This window comes from Aulonocara sp. 'chitande type north' Nkhata Bay, linkage group LG9, assembly GCF_057382095.1.
Source record: "Aulonocara sp. 'chitande type north' Nkhata Bay isolate Kocher_YH1m ecotype deep benthic linkage group LG9, A_spYH_male_GT1.1, whole genome shotgun sequence".
NCBI lineage: Eukaryota > Metazoa > Chordata > Actinopteri > Cichliformes > Cichlidae > Aulonocara > Aulonocara sp. 'chitande type north' Nkhata Bay.
Genome location: NC_141352.1, coordinates 12224968 through 12232629, shown reverse-complemented (window position 1 = coordinate 12232629; position 7662 = coordinate 12224968). Strand labels below are relative to the sequence as shown.

General features: G+C 43.8%; 1 pseudogene; it reads left to right on the top strand.

Moving 5' to 3' along the window:
- Positions 1-5274: 5274 nt before the first annotated feature.
- On the top strand, positions 5275-7662 carry LOC147321742 (uncharacterized; annotated as a pseudogene).

The window sequence follows — 7662 nt, the reverse complement described above, 5'->3', positions numbered from 1 at the left end:
CTTTTGTGTATATACAGTGGGGCAAAAAAGTATTTAGTCAGCCACCGATTGTGCAAGTTCCCCCACTTAAAATGATGACAGAGGTCAGTAATTTGCACCAGAGGTACACGTCAACTGTGAGAGACAGAATGTGAAAAAAAAATAAAAAATAAAAAAAAAAATCCATGAATTCACATGGTAGGATTTGTAAAGAATTTATTCGTAAATCAGGGTGGAAAATAAGTATTTGGTCAATAACAAAAATACAACTCAATACTTTGTAACATAACCTTTGTTGGCAATAACAGAGGTCAAACGTTTACTATAGGTCTTTACCAGGTTTGCACACACAGTAGCTGGTATTTTTGGCCCATTCCTCCATGCAGATCTTGAGAGCAGTGATGTTTTGGGGCTGTCGCCGAGCAACACGGACTTTCAACTCCCGCCACAGATTTTCTATGGGGTTGAGGTCTGGAGACTGGCTAGGCCACTCCAGGACTTTCAAATGCTTCTTACGGAGCCACTCCTTTGTTGCCCGGGCGGTGTGTTTTGGATCATTGTCATGTTGGAAGACCCAGCCTCGTTTCATCTTCAAAGTTCTCACTGATGGAAGGAGGTTTTGGCTCAAAATCTCACGATACACGGCCCCATTCATTCTGTCCTTAACACGGATCAGTCGTCCTGTCCCCTTGGCAGAAAAACAGCCCCATAGCATGATGTTTCCACCCCCATGCTTCACAGTAGGTATGGTGTTCTTGGGATGCAACTCAGTATTCTTCTTCCTCCAAACATGACGAGTTGAGTTTATACCAAAAAGTTCTACTTTGGTTTCATCTGACCACATGACATTCTCCCAATCCTCTGCTGTATCATCCATGTGCTCTCTGGCAAACTTCAGACGGGCCTGGACATGCACTGGCTTCAGCAGCGGAACACGTCTGGCACTGCGGGATTTGATTCCCTGCCGTTGTAGTGTGTTACTGATGGTGACCTTTGTTACTTTGGTCCCAGCTCTCTGCAGGTCATTCACCAGGTCCCCCCGTGTGGTTCTGGGATCTTTGCTCACCGTTCTCATGATCATTTTGACCCCACGGGATGAGATCTTGCGTGGAGCCCCAGATCGAGGGAGATTATCAGTGGTCTTGTATGTCTTCCATTTTCTGATGATTGCTCCCACAGTTGATTTTTTCACACCAAGCTGCTTGCCTATTGTAGATTCACTCTTCCCAGTCTGGTGCAGGTCTACAATACTTTTCCTGGTGTCCTTCGAAAGCTCTTTGTTCTTGGCCATGGCGGAGTTTGGAGTCTGACTGTTTGAGGCTGTGGACAGGTGTCTTTTATACAGATGATGAGTTCAAACAGGTGCCATTCATACAGGTAACGAGTGGGGGACAGAAAAGCTTCTTACAGAAGACGTTACAGGTCTGTGAGAGCCAGAGATTTTCCTTGTTTGAGGTGACCAAATACTTATTTTCCACCCTAATTTACGAATAAATTCTTTACAAATCCTACCATGTGAATTCATGGATTTTTTTTTCACATTCTGTCTCTCACAGTTGAAGTGTACCTCTGGTGCAAATTACTGACCGCTGTCATCATTTTAAGTGGGGGAACTTGCACAATCGGTGGCTGACTAAATACTTTTTTGCCCCACTGTATGTAACACCGGTGAAATTGAATAAATATAATAACAGAAGTCCAGATACATGTTTTAAATGTGGAGAAGCCCGTGGAACATTTTTCCACTGTATATGGGAATGCAGAATTGTCCGTGCATTTTGACCGGACCAGGCGGAGGAGCCGGTGGTGGCTGAACGGCCTCGCCAGAACCATCAGCAGACACTGGGACGTGCTGGCTGGGTCCTCCCGGACCCCCAGCTGACGAGGCAAGAGGCTGAACGGGCCCCTCGGACCCTCCAGCGGAGACAGGTGGCTGACCAGAAGATTGAGGAGAGGAGCGACGGTGGCGTCGTTTCCTTCTGAAGGAGGGAACTGAAACTGGCGGAGAAACGGTGATCTCCTCCTCATCCTCCGACCACATGGCCACCAGGAAAAAGGCAGGCGAATGGGCAGGCGAACAAGGTCCCGGCTGGTGTGAGGAAGGAGAGGCAGTCTGAGGTAGCGACGAGGCAGGTGGTGAGTGTGTGTTGTCCTGGAGCGGCGGTAAAGAAGTGGAGGTGGAGGTAGAGAGAGCAAGCTCGCCAGCCCTGACTTGCTCCCTCCAGGCAGCTATGGAGCTGCCCAGCACAGTGTCCATAGAAAGCTGAGTAAGCCAAGGGTTGCTCCGAATGATGGCATCTACAGCGCTTAGCCCAACTGCCATGGTCCTCAAATCATTGGCCTGAGCAATGCGGTCAAGGAGCTTAATCATCCGCTCCATCTCAGCGTTTAATCCAAAAGCTAAAGAGTCTGCGGGGTCCATGTTCTGGTCGTGATCTTCTGTCAGGTTAAGGCTGTGTGCAGGTAGGAGTGGAAGTAGAAGGACCCAAAGTGCAGACACTCGGAGGCAGAAAATGGCTCAAAACTCAGCTTTTATTGCTGGATGGCAAAAAGTAGTGGCCCGCTTGAAGCTGACGCTCCGGAGCGTGTGTCGAAAAAAACAACACACTGGTTCAGAAGCACTGTGTCGAGGCTTGCTTCGTTTGGCAAAAGTCACGTGACCAGTGACGTCTGAAGCTTCATTACGCACGTAACTGCTTCGGTACCTGATTCAAACGGATATAAGGAAGTGAATCATCCACGGGATTCGTGGAGTGTGTTGATGGTGACAGATAGCGACGAGGTGATCATTCCACTGACAGATATGGAGCCAGCGAGGAAGAGAGGACGTTCTGGCGTGTGGGAATATTTTGAGTTGATTTTGCTCAATTCATTTTATCTGCCGAAGTGAAAAACTTGAAATGTCCAAAATCATGTTTTCATAATGTAAATATCATTACAGCATATGACTTTAGGAACACTTCCATGTGAATTAAAGCTGATGAAGACTACAAAAATGTATTTGACACTATACGTACATTACATTGCTACACAGTTTAGAAAATCATTTTGTTTATTGTTTTTAGGTGATAGTCTGCAGGACCCAGGAATACCTGCATATCTACCAACTTGCAGTGTAGTTCCTGCACTCCACAGCCTCTTCTGTTCCATGCAAGTGGATTTTCTCCAGGGCAGGAGAAACAATTTCTAAGAAAAGAAACAGACTCAGCCAGCGCACAGTAACACTAATCCTCTTTTTAAATGTAAATAACAAAAGGGCTACCTTACATAGATCATGTTTTTACTTTGCAAGTTCTTGATTAGGAGTGGGTTTTGATTATCGCTTTTCTGATTACAATCCATGCTAAATTGAATAAAGTGATATTGATTCATTAAAATCCCGTGTCGATTTGTAAATTAACGTTATTATGCCTGAAACGCCAGCATCTCAGGTTAAACCTCACAACATGTCGTCAAACACCATGCAGCTAAAACAGTAACTGGGAGCAGGTTTACGGATTCTGCATACAAACGTGAACACAGAGCGCGGACCCGACGCGTCAGAATCAGATTTTGGTGTGTCGTTGGGTCCGCGCTGTGTTTGCCTCTTTTTTTCCCGCTGGCTTCTGCAGCTGCAGGTTTCATAACTCTCTGTTTACATCTCTAATTAAGTCTCACATGTGTCAGCTTTCTTTTAATAGATACGAAATTATGGAGGTCGCTCCCGTTCCTCTTACACCGTGGGACAAGGCAGGGTTGTTGCCTCTCTCCAATGCTTTTTGCTTTAGCTCTTGAGCCGTTGGCCATTGCCATCAGAGCCAATTCCCATATCTCTGGTATAAATTGTGGCACGTCAGAGTACACCATTGGTCTGTATGCAGATGATATCATATTGGCTCTTTCAGATTTAAAGATCTCCCTTCCTCCACTTCTTAAGCTGATTGACAGCTTTGGCCACCTATCAGGGTTCACCATAAATTGGAAGAAGTCTGTTCTTATGCCACTGTCGTCTGGTCTGGGCCCTGATTTCCTGTCTAGTTTGCCCTTTAAGGTCTCCCAGGATTACTTTTCATACCTGGGTATTAACATCCCTAGGAACTCAAAACTCCTCTTCAGGCTTAATTATTCGGTTCTAACTGATGAGCTCAAGTGTATGATAGATAGGTGGAAACTTCTCCCACTTTCAATGATTGGCCGTATCAATATAATCAAAATGGTTGTGCTCCCTAAATTCATGTACCTATTCCAGAACGTTCCTATTTTTCTCAGGTCTTCCTTTTTCAAAGCGTTGGATTCCATTATCATGCCTTTCGTTTGGGCCTACAAGCCCCCCCCCGCATCTCGAAGTCTCACTTGCAAAAGCCCTCGGACGAGGGTGGTCTGGGCCTTCCAGTTTTCAGACATTATTACTGGGCCTGTAATGCCAGAGCCTGGGTCTTCTGGAATCTGCCTATAGTTGGTGATGCTGTGGGATGCAGGTCCAGCCCTAAATGGCTCGAATTGGAGCTTAGCACTGCTATCGAGCACACTGGAGCATCCTTGCCAGCTATCTTATTTTCAAAATCGGTTATTAAAAGTGCATGTGATGACTTTATTCTTTGCAACTCCGTAAAAATATTGAATCAAATTAAGAGAATCTTGAACCTCCCGGTAGTGTCAACTTTTGCCCCGATCTGCCACAATCCTAGCTTTACGCCTAGTACAATGGATGCTGCTTTCAAACAATGGCCTGTCAAAGGGTTAATTGCTATAAAGGATCTTTATATCGACAATCATTTTGCCTCTTTTGCTCAGCTTCAGACAAAGTACAATCTCCCTACAAGTCATTTTTTTCGGTACTTACAAATTAGGAATTATGTCAAGCAAGCATTCTCAAATTTAGATACCATCCCCATACAGCATGTCTTTTACAATATGATGAACGAACCTCCCACCTCAAAACACTTAATTTCTCGGCTTGTCAACCTTTTTTCTTCGGCAGCCCCCTCTTGCCATATTAAAGAGGCTTGGACAAGGGACACTGGTTTGGTTATCTCTGACGATCTATGGGCTGAAGTGTTAAGTCGGATAAAACTATGCTCTGTTAACGCCCGGCTTCAGTTAATTCAATTTAAGGTTGTCCATAGACTGCACTATTCCAAAACCAAATTGAACAAGATTTTTCCTAACGTTTCCCCCAAATGTGATAAATGTAAACTTGTGGACGGTACTCTTGGGCATCTTTTTTGGTCCTGTTCTACACTTACAGCCTTTTGGACTAGTATTTTTAGTTTCTATAGCACTGTTTATGATAGGCAACTGTATCCTGACTGTCTTATGGTGATCCTGGGCTGCTCCGGCGACTCCTTGGCACTTCCCTTTGCTGTTCAACAGGCCCTCATGTTTGGTATGGTGATTGCCAAACGTTTGATTCTGGGGGAGTGGAAATCTGCCTCCCCTCCCTGCTTCAAGAGGTGGCTCAAGGAGATGGTCTCCTGTCTATACCTGGAAGAAATTCGGTTCTCTACGTCTGATTCCATGGAGAAGTTCAGGAAGATATGGGGGCCCTTTATAGACCACATTAAGAAGGACAGTCCACGCCCTGGGTCCTGACCACATTGTTTTAACTGCTTTCATTCTGAGCTGTTGCCCATAACTGTTTTTGCATGATTGTTATCAGCTCCTCCTAGCGATCTTTGGATTTGATCTTGTGGATTGGACTCACTAGATTGTGAGTTGTTTGACATGTATACCACTTGCTTTGTTTGCTTCTCTGCTGTTTTTAATAAGTGCTGGCCTTGTACCCTGTTGTGTGGTTTGTTGCTCTGTTTTTTTTGTTTGTTTGTTTGTTTTTTTTGGTTGTTATTGTCTTTATTGTCTGTGTTCTTCTGTCCCGCTGTTTGTGAATGTGTAAAAAAATTTTGAAACTTGCATAAATAAATACATTAAAAAAAAAAAAAAAAAAAAATAGATACGAAATTATGGATATATACTGTTAAATGATCAGAATTGTAATATTTCTGACTGAGGCAAAACTTTCCAGATTCCAATCAAATTGAATCGGATCCTGTATCGAATCAAAATGATTCTACAAATCAGTGACGATGCAGCCGTACTCAGCCCCCTAAGCATTTTCCCTTTCCAGTTCACAATCAATCCCACCCCTAGGTCAAAAATATGTATAGGAATTGGCCTAATCTAATATTTTGTATGAACCTGTCCAGCTGTCCAGTGATTAAACGACAAGTAGATGGAGGCAGGACTTCACAGCAGGGGCATACTCCATAATGTGCTGTGCATTATCATATGTATATTATATATATTGCTCACTTATTGTATTTACCAACATCAAGGAGTTATGAGCAAAGAAAGGCCACACCATAGTGCATGTTTAAATAGGGAAAGTTTATTGATCAAAATGTATTACGCAGATACGCATTACATTTTTTTCAGCCCCCCAATCGAGAAAACAAAACCAATTACATGTTCAAAGCAACGGAACGGTGGCCCAATATCAGAGAGAACTCCACTCTTGAGTGAGCAGTGATAATTGAGCAGTCCGTTTTATTTTGCAGATTCAAGCTGCTCTTCAAAATTTTCACCACCAGATGTCACCGGAGAGGACTGTGTTGAAAAGCTTCGAGTAATGAACCGTTTTTCAATACAAGCTTCAGTGCTTCGGAAAGCTTCATTTGGCCATCACTAGCAAAAAGTAACAGAAATCCAAATAAACTTACATGACCAGGCAAACGGAACACACAGCATGAATGAGAGTAGATCACGACACAGACACAAAGAAACACGGGGCTTAAATACACAAAGGGAGCAATCAGGGAATGGGTAACAGGAGGGAAACACAGCTGGGGCAAATCAGGCCTAACGAGCCAAGGGGAAGCAAAACCAGACACATTAACATCAGACATGGACTTTCAAAGTAAAACAGGAAACATAACACAGACTCACAGGCAGGCACTATAACAAAGGGAACAAAGAGGTGGGACTAGGGTAGACACAGACACTGACTGGATGTGGGGATACAGCAGACAGGGGAGACAGCAACTATGGAACACAGACAGAAAACCAGAACACTAAAACTCTAACCAAACCCCACCCAGAGAACCTAAACTAAGAATGATCCTAAAACCCATAAAGCAAAGCTAGAAAATAATGAAATAACAAAATCAAAGAACCAAAAACACAAAACACTGGGTCAACGACCCAGGGACCCTAACAATTTGCCATCATATTGTCTAGCAGTATTTGGATTTTACAGACGGAGGGGCAGCAGCCGCAAGTCAGCACTTTTTGAATGGCTGAAATCCAAACTGTCCAAAAGAAAATTATCTGAAGAGGATGGCAGTAGCACACGGCAAAAAGAACATTTCCAAACAACCCATAAAAGAAATGCTCTGAAGAGAAATAGAAAAATAGAAATAGGATGGATGCATTATGATGAAGACACTGAGGTTTTCAAGCAGGTTAGAGCTAGATGAGGAGGAGGAACAAGAAAAACAGACATTTGCAAGGATGCCAAGAAAAAGGACATATTACAGGTTGCAACAGGCCTGTTCTTTCCAGATGGAGAAAATCATTCAGGGGCCCTTAAGAGCTGGTTTTCACTTCATGACGAGGAAGTGGTTCGGTGTTAATGCTTGGAGGTCATTTGTGTCCTGTGATAGCTTTTCTGATGGTGCATTAATGCATGAGTCAGTATCTAAAAAGTAA